This window comes from Hyla sarda, unplaced genomic scaffold, assembly GCF_029499605.1.
Source record: "Hyla sarda isolate aHylSar1 unplaced genomic scaffold, aHylSar1.hap1 scaffold_1184, whole genome shotgun sequence".
Classification (NCBI taxonomy): Eukaryota; Metazoa; Chordata; class Amphibia; order Anura; family Hylidae; genus Hyla; species Hyla sarda.
The window spans coordinates 54,750-70,554 of NW_026607807.1; the positions used below are offsets into that span (position 1 = coordinate 54,750).

The window sequence follows — 15,805 nt, forward strand, 5'->3', positions numbered from 1 at the left end:
AACAACAACAACCCAGCTTTGTTGTGTATGTAACCATAGGGATTGTGATGTCACCTAGAACCTTCACAGCAGCGACAGCTTTATGAGGAGCATCAGCACTGCTCTGCCTGAGCAGAACCATCACCGCCATAGGTTGTCAAATAACCCGGATTTAACCCACACAGGTAAGTCCAATGGGGTGCAGGCATGTCCTCTATGCTTACAGCTTCCCGTGGGTGTTGGTTTGATACCGTTTGGGGACAGCCAAGGAGGCATCTGCAGGCAACAAAGGTAGGTGTGTGCTTGTGTGTGTGTTTCCTATGCAGATCCTAAGCCCAGTGTCACATGCAAGTAGGAGGAGTAAGAAGGGTTCCTGGCAAATCCGGGTTATGGATTGCATTTAAAAAGGCCCCGTGGGAGTGCAATGGGCCCCTGTCTTGCTGCTTAGCAATAATGGTATGGGTTTAGGTTCTGCTGTGTGTACTGGTGGTTGACTGCCCCCCAGCCCAGAGTGTGCATGGAAAATTGTCTGGCAGCCTCCCTGACAGCAAGCAGTGATAGTGCCCATGAAGGGGACCTTGTTGGGCCCGCCCCTTTCACGGTTATCGCTTCTCGGCCTTTTGGCTAAGATCAAGTGTAGTATCTGTTCTTATCAGTTTAATATCTGATACGTCCCCTATCTGGGGACCATATATTAAATGGATTTTTGAGAACGGGGGCCGATTTCGAAGCTTGCTTCCGTCGCCCTATGCATTGACCCGATATGGCAGTATCTTCGGGTACAGTGCACCACCCCCTTACAGGGTTAAAAAGAAAGATTCCTACTTTCATTGCTACCTGCTTGCTGGCTAGCCAGCTAGCCAGCCCTGTGGGCCTTGCTGCTGCTGCTGCTGCAGCCAAAAAACAAAAGGTGGTGCTGCTGCTGCTTCTGCTGCTTCTGCTTGTGTCTGGCCGCTGTTGGAGCGTCCAGGCACAGGACTTCTGCTGCTGCTGACTAAATGGCCTCCTTAATTGGATCATTTGAGTAGCCAGCACACCTGTGCAGGTAGGGCATGACATGATAGGCAGCTGCCTTGATAGCGGGTGGGTGCTGAATGTTCCTAATTGACAAAATAAGATTAATGCTTATGAAGAAATATAAAATCTCATCCCTTCCCCAATATCGCGCCACACCCCTACCCCTTAATTCCCTGGTTGAACTTGATGGACATATGTCTTTTTTCGACCGTACTAACTATGTAACTATGTAACATAACATGGGGGGGTCTCCTGGCTGTTCACACAGGTGTGTCATTGCTGTACATTGACCATGCATTGCTTCTGTGGTATTGCAAAGGCAAAGACAAATGCTTCCAGCCATCCATTGCACTAATGGATTGGTCATCAGCTGGCTGTCTATGTCCCGCATCAATATAGACCAAAGTACAGAGGGTTAGGCTATGCTATAGTGCACCTACCTGATGCATCAGAAGGTGCGAGGCCCTTGCTAAATTCTGTGCACAGACTTTGAGATCTATGCTTTAGACTGTATCTAAACCTGCTCCAACATGGACTGACATTCTGGCCTACTTTCAGCCGATGCGACTTGTCTGTCGCTGAACAGTCGCTTTTTATGTATTCAGCACCTATGTATAATGTTGTAAAAATGCTCTAGAAGCTAAAGTCGCAGAAATGTCACACATATTTGGCCTGCAACTTTCTGTGCGACAAATTCAGACAGGAAAAATCAGTATAAATCCTTAGAAAATTATCCCCCAGTGTCTCCATCTGCTGGCGGTATTGAATAAGCATTGCTGCACTGATGGGGTATGCATTAGACGAAAAAAAAGAAGAAAAAGAAGAATAATACGCCCAGAAAAGAGGCGAAAAGGAGAAAAACGTAAAAAAACGTGAAAAAAAAGTAAGAGGAAGAGAAGGGAAAAAAAGGTGGAAATGGGTTTAAAAGTGATTTCGGCGGAGAAATATATATATATATATATATATATATATATATATATATATACGCGCACACACACACATATATATAAACGTATTCTCCGTTGAGATATTGCAGCCGCTGCTGTGTCCAGGCCCAGGAGCCTTAGCACTGTGCTGTGATGTCACTCAATACCACTGACATCACTAGGTGTAAACAACATCTCTCCTTTGCTGTGTATGTGACTATGGAGCTGTTTGGTGATGTCGTCTATTATGGCCTTCATAGAAGCAACAGGAGATTGTTGCATCCATCTAGAACCCTCAGAACTACAGTGCTATGATGTCACTCACTTCCACAGGCCTTGCAGAGTGTAAACAACAACAACCCAGCTTTGTTGTGTATGTAACCATAGGGATTGTGATGTCACCTAGAACCTTCACAGCAGCGACAGCTTTATGAGGAGCATCAGCACTGCTCTGCCTGAGCAGAACCATCACCGCCATAGGTTGTCAAATAACCCGGATTTAACCCACACAGGTAAGTCCAATGGGGTGCAGGCATGTCCTCTATGCTTACAGCTTCCCGTGGGTGTTGGTTTGATACCGTTTGGGGACAGCCAAGGAGGCATCTGCAGGCAACAAAGGTAGGTGTGTGCTTGTGTGTGTGTTTCCTATGCAGATCCTAAGCCCAGTGTCACATGCAAGTAGGAGGAGTAAGAAGGGTTCCTGGCAAATCCGGGTTATGGATTGCATTTAAAAAGGCCCCGTGGGAGTGCAATGGGCCCCTGTCTTGCTGCTTAGCAATAATGGTATGGGTTTAGGTTCTGCTGTGTGTACTGGTGGTTGACTGCCCCCCAGCCCAGAGTGTGCATGGAAAATTGTCTGGCAGCCTCCCTGACAGCAAGCAGTGATAGTGCCCATGAAGGGGACCTTGTTGGGCCCGCCCCTTTCACGGTTATCGCTTCTCGGCCTTTTGGCTAAGATCAAGTGTAGTTCTGCTCACTTGGTCTGGCCAGAGGGTGTCTGGGGTACCCGGCTCCTTTGCCTGGGGGGATCGTCCTTCTTAACGGAGGGACTTCACCCCCCTGCTGCTATCAGGGAGCCGGCTTAGTCCCCAGACAACGGGAGGCGATCCCCACCTACCTACTTCGGTGGGGGAGGTGTCTGGACATCATGGACATGGAGGAAGATTGCGGTTTTTCTTCGGAAGGCGTGCCGCCTTTTGCGAGACTTCGGAATGGAGTTCGTATTTCCCTGCTCGATGTCCGGAAGAAGGAAAGAGGCCTTGTCTTTGTCGTGGAAGAAGTGCTGTTTAAGTTGCTGGAAGTCAAGAGGGAGCAAATCCTATCCATGCTTGAGTTTCCCAGAAGTGGATACTACGACGTGGTGCTGGCTTCTGAAGAGGACTATGAGTCATTTTGGAACATATTGCAGCAAAAGAAGGTATGTCCGGTTTTGGAAGGGGTGGAGATAGTTCCACATTTCCCACGTAGAGAACGATTGGTGACTATAAGGATGTATAGCCCATATACTTCGGAGGAGGATATCGTTACCTTTTTGTCTCGATTCTGTGACAGTGTTCTGCCTAAAGGCAAGGTATTTAATCAATATGGACTATGGACCACCAAGTGGAGGTTCCATGTGAAATTTAAAATGGCAGATGGCAAGTTAGTGATCCCCCCAGGACGGTTTAAAATTGGTTCTGTGAACGGGGATCTGTATTTTTCTGGCATGCAAGATTTTTGCCGCAAATGTAAACAGTACGGTCACAGAAAGGAGGATTGCACGTTTTTGTGGTGTTTCAAGTGTCAAGAGGAGGGTCACGACGTGGAAAATTGTCAAAAGAAAAGGAAATGCCATCTGTGTGGTGAGGAGGGCCATCTGCTTGGCTCGTGTCCTAAGAAAAAGTCTGAGAAAAATTCAGAGAAAAAGGAAGCTGTAAAAAGAAGCAGAGAGGAACCAGCTGAAGTGAAAGAACCAGAAGTGGAGCAGGTTCCAACTAGAAGACCTACAGAGCAGAAGAAGAAGAGAGAGGAGGAAGTGTATGTGCCAGTGCAGTATTTTGGTGTGCTTGGTGGTTTGTTGGAAAATTTGTCGGAAGCAGAAAGAAAAACGTTTGACAAAGATATGATGGATCTAAAGATAGGCTTGAAGAACCGGGAGGAAGAAGCTCGGGATAAAGTCTATTTTTCTTTCAAGGCAGACATGAACCGTTTTGTTGAAACGTATAAAATTCCAGGCTGGTTAGCGTCTCAAGTTAAGAAAGATATAGCAAATGGCAATATCAGTCGAGGACTGATAGACTTTCTAATGGTGTTTGCATGGAGGAAGGGGATGACCTTCTAATTTGGTTTTGCTTAATTAGAAAGTAATGTTTGGTTTTGCTATTTTATGTTGTTTCTTATTTTGTTTTTAAATGTTCTATTTTGTTTCATTAGTGTTTAAGAAAAGAAATAAAAACATGTTACCTGATGATGAACACAAAATTGAGTTCCAAATAAGATCTTGGAACTCTGAGTGAGTTCTGAGGGCTAACTTAAAAAAAAAAATCTGTTCTTATCAGTTTAATATCTGATACGTCCCCTATCTGGGGACCATATATTAAATGGATTTTTGAGAACGGGGGCCGATTTCGAAGCTTGCTTCCGTCGCCCTATGCATTGACCCGATATGGCAGTATCTTCGGGTACAGTGCACCACCCCCTTACAGGGTTAAAAAGAAAGATTCCTACTTTCATTGCTACCTGCTTGCTGGCTAGCCAGCTAGCCAGCCCTGTGGGCCTTGCTGCTGCTGCTGCTGCTGCTGCAGCCAAAAAACAAAAGGTGGTGCTGCTGCTGCTTCTGCTGCTTCTGCTTGTGTCTGGCCGCTGTTGGAGCGTCCAGGCACAGGACTTCTGCTGCTGCTGACTAAATGGCCTCCTTAATTGGATCATTTGAGTAGCCAGCACACCTGTGCAGGTAGGGCATGACATGATAGGCAGCTGCCTTGATAGCGGGTGGGTGCTGAATGTTCCTAATTGACAAAATAAGATTAATGCTTATGAAGAAATATAAAATCTCATCCCTTCCCCAATATCGCGCCACACCCCTACCCCTTAATTCCCTGGTTGAACTTGATGGACATATGTCTTTTTTCGACCGTACTAACTATGTAACTATGTAACATAACATGGGGGGGTCTCCTGGCTGTTCACACAGGTGTGTCATTGCTGTACATTGACCATGCATTGCTTCTGTGGTATTGCAAAGGCAAAGACAAATGCTTCCAGCCATCCATTGCACTAATGGATTGGTCATCAGCTGGCTGTCTATGTCCCGCATCAATATAGACCAAAGTACAGAGGGTTAGGCTATGCTATAGTGCACCTACCTGATGCATCAGAAGGTGCGAGGCCCTTGCTAAATTCTGTGCACAGACTTTGAGATCTATGCTTTAGACTGTATCTAAACCTGCTCCAACATGGACTGACATTCTGGCCTACTTTCAGCCGATGCGACTTGTCTGTCGCTGAACAGTCGCTTTTTATGTATTCAGCACCTATGTATAATGTTGTAAAAATGCTCTAGAAGCTAAAGTCGCAGAAATGTCACACATATTTGGCCTGCAACTTTCTGTGCGACAAATTCAGACAGGAAAAATCAGTATAAATCCTTAGAAAATTATCCCCCAGTGTCTCCATCTGCTGGCGGTATTGAATAAGCATTGCTGCACTGATGGGGTATGCATTAGACGAAAAAAAAGAAGAAAAAGAAGAATAATACGCCCAGAAAAGAGGCGAAAAGGAGAAAAACGTAAAAAAACGTGAAAAAAAAGTAAGAGGAAGAGAAGGGAAAAAAAGGTGGAAATGGGTTTAAAAGTGATTTCGGCGGAGAATATATATATATATATATATATATATATATATATATATATATATATATATATATACGCGCACACACACACATATATATAAACGTATTCTCCGTTGAGATATTGCAGCCGCTGCTGTGTCCAGGCCCAGGAGCCTTAGCACTGTGCTGTGATGTCACTCAATACCACTGACATCACTAGGTGTAAACAACATCTCTCCTTTGCTGTGTATGTGACTATGGAGCTGTTTGGTGATGTCGTCTATTATGGCCTTCATAGAAGCAACAGGAGATTGTTGCATCCATCTAGAACCCTCAGAACTACAGTGCTATGATGTCACTCACTTCCACAGGCCTTGCAGAGTGTAAACAACAACAACCCAGCTTTGTTGTGTATGTAACCATAGGGATTGTGATGTCACCTAGAACCTTCACAGCAGCGACAGCTTTATGAGGAGCATCAGCACTGCTCTGCCTGAGCAGAACCATCACCGCCATAGGTTGTCAAATAACCCGGATTTAACCCACACAGGTAAGTCCAATGGGGTGCAGGCATGTCCTCTATGCTTACAGCTTCCCGTGGGTGTTGGTTTGATACCGTTTGGGGACAGCCAAGGAGGCATCTGCAGGCAACAAAGGTAGGTGTGTGCTTGTGTGTGTGTTTCCTATGCAGATCCTAAGCCCAGTGTCACATGCAAGTAGGAGGAGTAAGAAGGGTTCCTGGCAAATCCGGGTTATGGATTGCATTTAAAAAGGCCCCGTGGGAGTGCAATGGGCCCCTGTCTTGCTGCTTAGCAATAATGGTATGGGTTTAGGTTCTGCTGTGTGTACTGGTGGTTGACTGCCCCCCAGCCCAGAGTGTGCATGGAAAATTGTCTGGCAGCCTCCCTGACAGCAAGCAGTGATAGTGCCCATGAAGGGGACCTTGTTGGGCCCGCCCCTTTCACGGTTATCGCTTCTCGGCCTTTTGGCTAAGATCAAGTGTAGTATCTGTTCTTATCAGTTTAATATCTGATACGTCCCCTATCTGGGGACCATATATTAAATGGATTTTTGAGAACGGGGGCCGATTTTGAAGCTTGCTTCCGTCGCCCTATGCATTGACCCGATATGGCAGTATCTTCGGGTACAGTGCACCACCCCCTTACAGGGTTAAAAAGAAAGATTCCTACTTTCATTGCTACCTGCTTGCTGGCTAGCCAGCTAGCCAGCCCTGTGGGCCTTGCTGCTGCTGCTGCTGCTGCTGCTGCTGCAGCCAAAAAACAAAAGGTGGTGCTGCTGCTGCTTCTGCTGCTTCTGCTTGTGTCTGGCCGCTGTTGGAGCGTCCAGGCACAGGACTTCTGCTGCTGCTGACTAAATGGCCTCCTTAATTGGATCATTTGAGTAGCCAGCACACCTGTGCAGGTAGGGCATGACATGATAGGCAGCTGCCTTGATAGCGGGTGGGTGCTGAATGTTCCTAATTGACAAAATAAGATTAATGCTTATGAAGAAATATAAAATCTCATCCCTTCCCCAATATCGCGCCACACCCCTACCCCTTAATTCCCTGGTTGAACTTGATGGACATATGACTTTTTTCGACCGTACTAACTATGTAACTATGTAACATAACATGGGGGGGTCTCCTGGCTGTTCACACAGGTGTGTCATTGCTGTACATTGACCATGCATTGCTTCTGTGGTATTGCAAAGGCAAAGACAAATGCTTCCAGCCATCCATTGCACTAATGGATTGGTCATCAGCTGGCTGTCTATGTCCCGCATCAATATAGACCAAAGTACAGAGGGTTAGGCTATGCTATAGTGCACCTACCTGATGCATCAGAAGGTGCGAGGCCCTTGCTAAATTCTGTGCACAGACTTTGAGATCTATGCTTTAGACTGTATCTAAACCTGCTCCAACATGGACTGACATTCTGGCCTACTTTCAGCCGATGCGACTTGTCTGTCGCTGAACAGTCGCTTTTTATGTATTCAGCACCTATGTATAATGTTGTAAAAATGCTCTAGAAGCTAAAGTCGCAGAAATGTCACACATATTTGGCCTGCAACTTTCTGTGCGACAAATTCAGACAGGAAAAATCAGTATAAATCCTTAGAAAATTATCCCCCAGTGTCTCCATCTGCTGGCGGTATTGAATAAGCATTGCTGCACTGATGGGGTATGCATTAGACGAAAAAAAAGAAGAAAAAGAAGAATAATACGCCCAGAAAAGAGGCGAAAAGGAGAAAAACGTAAAAAAACGTGAAAAAAAAGTAAGAGGAAGAGAAGGGAAAAAAAGGTGGAAATGGGTTTAAAAGTGATTTCGGCGGAGAATATATATATATATATATATATATATATATATATATATATATATATACGCGCACACACACACATATATATAAACGTATTCTCCGTTGAGATATTGCAGCCGCTGCTGTGTCCAGGCCCAGGAGCCTTAGCACTGTGCTGTGATGTCACTCAATACCACTGACATCACTAGGTGTAAACAACATCTCTCCTTTGCTGTGTATGTGACTATGGAGCTGTTTGGTGATGTCGTCTATTATGGCCTTCATAGAAGCAACAGGAGATTGTTGCATCCATCTAGAACCCTCAGAACTACAGTGCTATGATGTCACTCACTTCCACAGGCCTTGCAGAGTGTAAACAACAACAACCCAGCTTTGTTGTGTATGTAACCATAGGGATTGTGATGTCACCTAGAACCTTCACAGCAGCGACAGCTTTATGAGGAGCATCAGCACTGCTCTGCCTGAGCAGAACCATCACCGCCATAGGTTGTCAAATAACCCGGATTTAACCCACACAGGTAAGTCCAATGGGGTGCAGGCATGTCCTCTATGCTTACAGCTTCCCGTGGGTGTTGGTTTGATACCGTTTGGGGACAGCCAAGGAGGCATCTGCAGGCAACAAAGGTAGGTGTGTGCTTGTGTGTGTGTTTCCTATGCAGATCCTAAGCCCAGTGTCACATGCAAGTAGGAGGAGTAAGAAGGGTTCCTGGCAAATCCGGGTTATGGATTGCATTTAAAAAGGCCCCGTGGGAGTGCAATGGGCCCCTGTCTTGCTGCTTAGCAATAATGGTATGGGTTTAGGTTCTGCTGTGTGTACTGGTGGTTGACTGCCCCCCAGCCCAGAGTGTGCATGGAAAATTGTCTGGCAGCCTCCCTGACAGCAAGCAGTGATAGTGCCCATGAAGGGGACCTTGTTGGGCCCGCCCCTTTCACGGTTATCGCGCTTCTCGGCCTTTTGGCTAAGATCAAGTGTAGTATCTGTTCTTATCAGTTTAATATCTGATACGTCCCCTATCTGGGGACCATATATTAAATGGATTTTTGAGAACGGGGGCCGATTTTGAAGCTTGCTTCCGTCGCCCTATGCATTGACCCGATATGGCAGTATCTTCGGGTACAGTGCACCACCCCCTTACAGGGTTAAAAAGAAAGATTCCTACTTTCATTGCTACCTGCTTGCTGGCTAGCCAGCTAGCCAGCCCTGTGGGCCTTGCTGCTGCTGCTGCTGCTGCTGCTGCAGCCAAAAAACAAAAGGTGGTGCTGCTGCTGCTTCTGCTGCTTCTGCTTGTGTCTGGCCGCTGTTGGAGCGTCCAGGCACAGGACTTCTGCTGCTGCTGACTAAATGGCCTCCTTAATTGGATCATTTGAGTAGCCAGCACACCTGTGCAGGTAGGGCATGACATGATAGGCAGCTGCCTTGATAGCGGGTGGGTGCTGAATGTTCCTAATTGACAAAATAAGATTAATGCTTATGAAGAAATATAAAATCTCATCCCTTCCCCAATATCGCGCCACACCCCTACCCCTTAATTCCCTGGTTGAACTTGATGGACATATGACTTTTTTCGACCGTACTAACTATGTAACTATGTAACATAACATGGGGGGGTCTCCTGGCTGTTCACACAGGTGTGTCATTGCTGTACATTGACCATGCATTGCTTCTGTGGTATTGCAAAGGCAAAGACAAATGCTTCCAGCCATCCATTGCACTAATGGATTGGTCATCAGCTGGCTGTCTATGTCCCGCATCAATATAGACCAAAGTACAGAGGGTTAGGCTATGCTATAGTGCACCTACCTGATGCATCAGAAGGTGCGAGGCCCTTGCTAAATTCTGTGCACAGACTTTGAGATCTATGCTTTAGACTGTATCTAAACCTGCTCCAACATGGACTGACATTCTGGCCTACTTTCAGCCGATGCGACTTGTCTGTCGCTGAACAGTCGCTTTTTATGTATTCAGCACCTATGTATAATGTTGTAAAAATGCTCTAGAAGCTAAAGTCGCAGAAATGTCACACATATTTGGCCTGCAACTTTCTGTGCGACAAATTCAGACAGGAAAAATCAGTATAAATCCTTAGAAAATTATCCCCCAGTGTCTCCATCTGCTGGCGGTATTGAATAAGCATTGCTGCACTGATGGGGTATGCATTAGACGAAAAAAAAGAAGAAAAAGAAGAATAATACGCCCAGAAAAGAGGCGAAAAGGAGAAAAACGTAAAAAAACGTGAAAAAAAAGTAAGAGGAAGAGAAGGGAAAAAAAGGTGGAAATGGGTTTAAAAGTGATTTCGGCGGAGAAATATATATATATATATATATATATATATATATATATATATATACGCGCACACACACACATATATATAAACGTATTCTCCGTTGAGATATTGCAGCCGCTGCTGTGTCCAGGCCCAGGAGCCTTAGCACTGTGCTGTGATGTCACTCAATACCACTGACATCACTAGGTGTAAACAACATCTCTCCTTTGCTGTGTATGTGACTATGGAGCTGTTTGGTGATGTCGTCTATTATGGCCTTCATAGAAGCAACAGGAGATTGTTGCATCCATCTAGAACCCTCAGAACTACAGTGCTATGATGTCACTCACTTCCACAGGCCTTGCAGAGTGTAAACAACAACAACCCAGCTTTGTTGTGTATGTAACCATAGGGATTGTGATGTCACCTAGAACCTTCACAGCAGCGACAGCTTTATGAGGAGCATCAGCACTGCTCTGCCTGAGCAGAACCATCACCGCCATAGGTTGTCAAATAACCCGGATTTAACCCACACAGGTAAGTCCAATGGGGTGCAGGCATGTCCTCTATGCTTACAGCTTCCCGTGGGTGTTGGTTTGATACCGTTTGGGGACAGCCAAGGAGGCATCTGCAGGCAACAAAGGTAGGTGTGTGCTTGTGTGTGTGTTTCCTATGCAGATCCTAAGCCCAGTGTCACATGCAAGTAGGAGGAGTAAGAAGGGTTCCTGGCAAATCCGGGTTATGGATTGCATTTAAAAAGGCCCCGTGGGAGTGCAATGGGCCCCTGTCTTGCTGCTTAGCAATAATGGTATGGGTTTAGGTTCTGCTGTGTGTACTGGTGGTTGACTGCCCCCCAGCCCAGAGTGTGCATGGAAAATTGTCTGGCAGCCTCCCTGACAGCAAGCAGTGATAGTGCCCATGAAGGGGACCTTGTTGGGCCCGCCCCTTTCACGGTTATCGCTTCTCGGCCTTTTGGCTAAGATCAAGTGTAGTATCTGTTCTTATCAGTTTAATATCTGATACGTCCCCTATCTGGGGACCATATATTAAATGGATTTTTGAGAACGGGGGCCGATTTCGAAGCTTGCTTCCGTCGCCCTATGCATTGACCCGATATGGCAGTATCTTCGGGTACAGTGCACCACCCCCTTACAGGGTTAAAAAGAAAGATTCCTACTTTCATTGCTACCTGCTTGCTGGCTAGCCAGCTAGCCAGCCCTGTGGGCCTTGCTGCTGCTGCTGCTGCTGCTGCTGCAGCCAAAAAACAAAAGGTGGTGCTGCTGCTGCTTCTGCTGCTTCTGCTTGTGTCTGGCCGCTGTTGGAGCGTCCAGGCACAGGACTTCTGCTGCTGCTGACTAAATGGCCTCCTTAATTGGATCATTTGAGTAGCCAGCACACCTGTGCAGGTAGGGCATGACATGATAGGCAGCTGCCTTGATAGCGGGTGGGTGCTGAATGTTCCTAATTGACAAAATAAGATTAATGCTTATGAAGAAATATAAAATCTCATCCCTTCCCCAATATCGCGCCACACCCCTACCCCTTAATTCCCTGGTTGAACTTGATGGACATATGTCTTTTTTCGACCGTACTAACTATGTAACTATGTAACATAACATGGGGGGGTCTCCTGGCTGTTCACACAGGTGTGTCATTGCTGTACATTGACCATGCATTGCTTCTGTGGTATTGCAAAGGCAAAGACAAATGCTTCCAGCCATCCATTGCACTAATGGATTGGTCATCAGCTGGCTGTCTATGTCCCGCATCAATATAGACCAAAGTACAGAGGGTTAGGCTATGCTATAGTGCACCTACCTGATGCATCAGAAGGTGCGAGGCCCTTGCTAAATTCTGTGCACAGACTTTGAGATCTATGCTTTAGACTGTATCTAAACCTGCTCCAACATGGACTGACATTCTGGCCTACTTTCAGCCGATGCGACTTGTCTGTCGCTGAACAGTCGCTTTTTATGTATTCAGCACCTATGTATAATGTTGTAAAAATGCTCTAGAAGCTAAAGTCGCAGAAATGTCACACATATTTGGCCTGCAACTTTCTGTGCGACAAATTCAGACAGGAAAAATCAGTATAAATCCTTAGAAAATTATCCCCCAGTGTCTCCATCTGCTGGCGGTATTGAATAAGCATTGCTGCACTGATGGGGTATGCATTAGACGAAAAAAAAGAAGAAAAAGAAGAATAATACGCCCAGAAAAGAGGCGAAAAGGAGAAAAACGTAAAAAAACGTGAAAAAAAAGTAAGAGGAAGAGAAGGGAAAAAAAGGTGGAAATGGGTTTAAAAGTGATTTCGGCGGAGAAATATATATATATATATATATATATATATATATATATATATATATATATACGCGCACACACACACATATATATAAACGTATTCTCCGTTGAGATATTGCAGCCGCTGCTGTGTCCAGGCCCAGGAGCCTTAGCACTGTGCTGTGATGTCACTCAATACCACTGACATCACTAGGTGTAAACAACATCTCTCCTTTGCTGTGTATGTGACTATGGAGCTGTTTGGTGATGTCGTCTATTATGGCCTTCATAGAAGCAACAGGAGATTGTTGCATCCATCTAGAACCCTCAGAACTACAGTGCTATGATGTCACTCACTTCCACAGGCCTTGCAGAGTGTAAACAACAACAACCCAGCTTTGTTGTGTATGTAACCATAGGGATTGTGATGTCACCTAGAACCTTCACAGCAGCGACAGCTTTATGAGGAGCATCAGCACTGCTCTGCCTGAGCAGAACCATCACCGCCATAGGTTGTCAAATAACCCGGATTTAACCCACACAGGTAAGTCCAATGGGGTGCAGGCATGTCCTCTATGCTTACAGCTTCCCGTGGGTGTTGGTTTGATACCGTTTGGGGACAGCCAAGGAGGCATCTGCAGGCAACAAAGGTAGGTGTGTGCTTGTGTGTGTGTTTCCTATGCAGATCCTAAGCCCAGTGTCACATGCAAGTAGGAGGAGTAAGAAGGGTTCCTGGCAAATCCGGGTTATGGATTGCATTTAAAAAGGCCCCGTGGGAGTGCAATGGGCCCCTGTCTTGCTGCTTAGCAATAATGGTATGGGTTTAGGTTCTGCTGTGTGTACTGGTGGTTGACTGCCCCCCAGCCCAGAGTGTGCATGGAAAATTGTCTGGCAGCCTCCCTGACAGCAAGCAGTGATAGTGCCCATGAAGGGGACCTTGTTGGGCCCGCCCCTTTCACGGTTATCGCTTCTCGGCCTTTTGGCTAAGATCAAGTGTAGTATCTGTTCTTATCAGTTTAATATCTGATACGTCCCCTATCTGGGGACCATATATTAAATGGATTTTTGAGAACGGGGGCCGATTTCGAAGCTTGCTTCCGTCGCCCTATGCATTGACCCGATATGGCAGTATCTTCGGGTACAGTGCACCACCCCCTTACAGGGTTAAAAAGAAAGATTCCTACTTTCATTGCTACCTGCTTGCTGGCTAGCCAGCTAGCCAGCCCTGTGGGCCTTGCTGCTGCTGCTGCTGCTGCTGCTGCTGCAGCCAAAAAACAAAAGGTGGTGCTGCTGCTGCTTCTGCTGCTTCTGCTTGTGTCTGGCCGCTGTTGGAGCGTCCAGGCACAGGACTTCTGCTGCTGCTGACTAAACGGCCTCCTTAATTGGATCATTTGAGTAGCCAGCACACCTGTGCAGGTAGGGCATGACATGATAGGCAGCTGCCTTGATAGCGGGTGGGTGCTGAATGTTCCTAATTGACAAAATAAGATTAATGCTTATGAAGAAATATAAAATCTCATCCCTTCCCCAATATCGCGCCACACCCCTACCCCTTAATTCCCTGGTTGAACTTGATGGACATATGTCTTTTTTCGACCGTACTAACTATGTAACTATGTAACATAACATGGGGGGGTCTCCTGGCTGTTCACACAGGTGTGTCATTGCTGTACATTGACCATGCATTGCTTCTGTGGTATTGCAAAGGCAAAGACAAATGCTTCCAGCCATCCATTGCACTAATGGATTGGTCATCAGCTGGCTGTCTATGTCCCGCATCAATATAGACCAAAGTACAGAGGGTTAGGCTATGCTATAGTGCACCTACCTGATGCATCAGAAGGTGCGAGGCCCTTGCTAAATTCTGTGCACAGACTTTGAGATCTATGCTTTAGACTGTATCTAAACCTGCTCCAACATGGACTGACATTCTGGCCTACTTTCAGCCGATGCGACTTGTCTGTCGCTGAACAGTCGCTTTTTATGTATTCAGCACCTATGTATAATGTTGTAAAAATGCTCTAGAAGCTAAAGTCGCAGAAATGTCACACATATTTGGCCTGCAACTTTCTGTGCGACAAATTCATACAGGAAAAATCAGTATAAATCCTTAGAAAATTATCCCCCAGTGTCTCCATCTGCTGGCGGTATTGAATAAGCATTGCTGCACTGATGGGGTATGCATTAGACGAAAAAAAAGAAGAAAAAGAAGAATAATACGCCCAGAAAAGAGGCGAAAAGGAGAAAAACGTAAAAAAACGTGAAAAAAAAGTAAGAGGAAGAGAAGGGAAAAAAAGGTGGAAATGGGTTTAAAAGTGATTTCGGCGGAGAAATATATATATATATATATATATATATATATATATATATATATATATATATACGCGCACACACACACATATATATAAACGTATTCTCCGTTGAGATATTGCAGCCGCTGCTGTGTCCAGGCCCAGGAGCCTTAGCACTGTGCTGTGATGTCACTCAATACCACTGACATCACTAGGTGTAAACAACATCTCTCCTTTGCTGTGTATGTGACTATGGAGCTGTTTGGTGATGTCGTCTATTATGGCCTTCATAGAAGCAACAGGAGATTGTTGCATCCATCTAGAACCCTCAGAACTACAGTGCTATGATGTCACTCACTTCCACAGGCCTTGCAGAGTGTAAACAACAACAACCCAGCTTTGTTGTGTATGTAACCATAGGGATTGTGATGTCACCTAGAACCTTCACAGCAGCGACAGCTTTATGAGGAGCATCAGCACTGCTCTGCCTGAGCAGAACCATCACCGCCATAGGTTGTCAAATAACCCGGATTTAACCCACACAGGTAAGTCCAATGGGGTGCAGGCATGTCCTCTATGCTTACAGCTTCCCGTGGGTGTTGGTTTGATACCGTTTGGGGACAGCCAAGGAGGCATCTGCAGGCAACAAAGGTAGGTGTGTGCTTGTGTGTGTGTTTCCTATGCAGATCCTAAGCCCAGTGTCACATGCAAGTAGGAGGAGTAAGAAGGGTTCCTGGCAAATCCGGGTTATGGATTGCATTTAAAAAGGCCCCGTGGGAGTGCAATGGGCCCCTGTCTTGCTGCTTAGCAATAATGGTATGGGTTTAGGTTCTGCTGTGTGTACTGGTGGTTGACTGCCCCCCAGCCCAGAGTGTGCATGGAAAATTGTCTGGCAGCCTCCCTGACAGCAAGCAGTGATAGTGC

At 45.9% G+C, this 15,805-nt stretch overlaps 6 non-coding genes across 6 annotated transcripts; all 6 read left to right on the forward strand.

The window, feature by feature from the left end:
• Window positions 1-583: 583 nt before the first annotated feature.
• LOC130302831 (U2 spliceosomal RNA) lies at window positions 584-774 on the forward strand. Its single transcript, XR_008852978.1, has one exon. It is a non-coding gene; the product is annotated as a U2 spliceosomal RNA (small nuclear RNA).
• A 3,631-nt stretch (window positions 775-4,405) lies between these two features.
• Window positions 4,406-4,598, forward strand: LOC130302858 (U2 spliceosomal RNA). Its single transcript, XR_008853004.1, has one exon. It is a non-coding gene; the product is annotated as a U2 spliceosomal RNA (small nuclear RNA).
• A 2,098-nt stretch (window positions 4,599-6,696) lies between these two features.
• Window positions 6,697-6,887, forward strand: LOC130302814 (U2 spliceosomal RNA). Its single transcript, XR_008852962.1, has one exon. It is a non-coding gene; the product is annotated as a U2 spliceosomal RNA (small nuclear RNA).
• A 2,098-nt stretch (window positions 6,888-8,985) lies between these two features.
• LOC130302857 (U2 spliceosomal RNA) lies at window positions 8,986-9,176 on the forward strand. The gene has a single exon (XR_008853003.1). It is a non-coding gene; the product is annotated as a U2 spliceosomal RNA (small nuclear RNA).
• Window positions 9,177-11,266: 2,090 nt separating this feature from the next.
• LOC130302832 (U2 spliceosomal RNA) lies at window positions 11,267-11,457 on the forward strand. The gene has a single exon (XR_008852979.1). It is a non-coding gene; the product is annotated as a U2 spliceosomal RNA (small nuclear RNA).
• Window positions 11,458-13,553: 2,096 nt separating this feature from the next.
• LOC130302833 (U2 spliceosomal RNA) lies at window positions 13,554-13,744 on the forward strand. Its single transcript, XR_008852980.1, has one exon. It is a non-coding gene; the product is annotated as a U2 spliceosomal RNA (small nuclear RNA).
• Window positions 13,745-15,805: the final 2,061 nt, after the last annotated feature.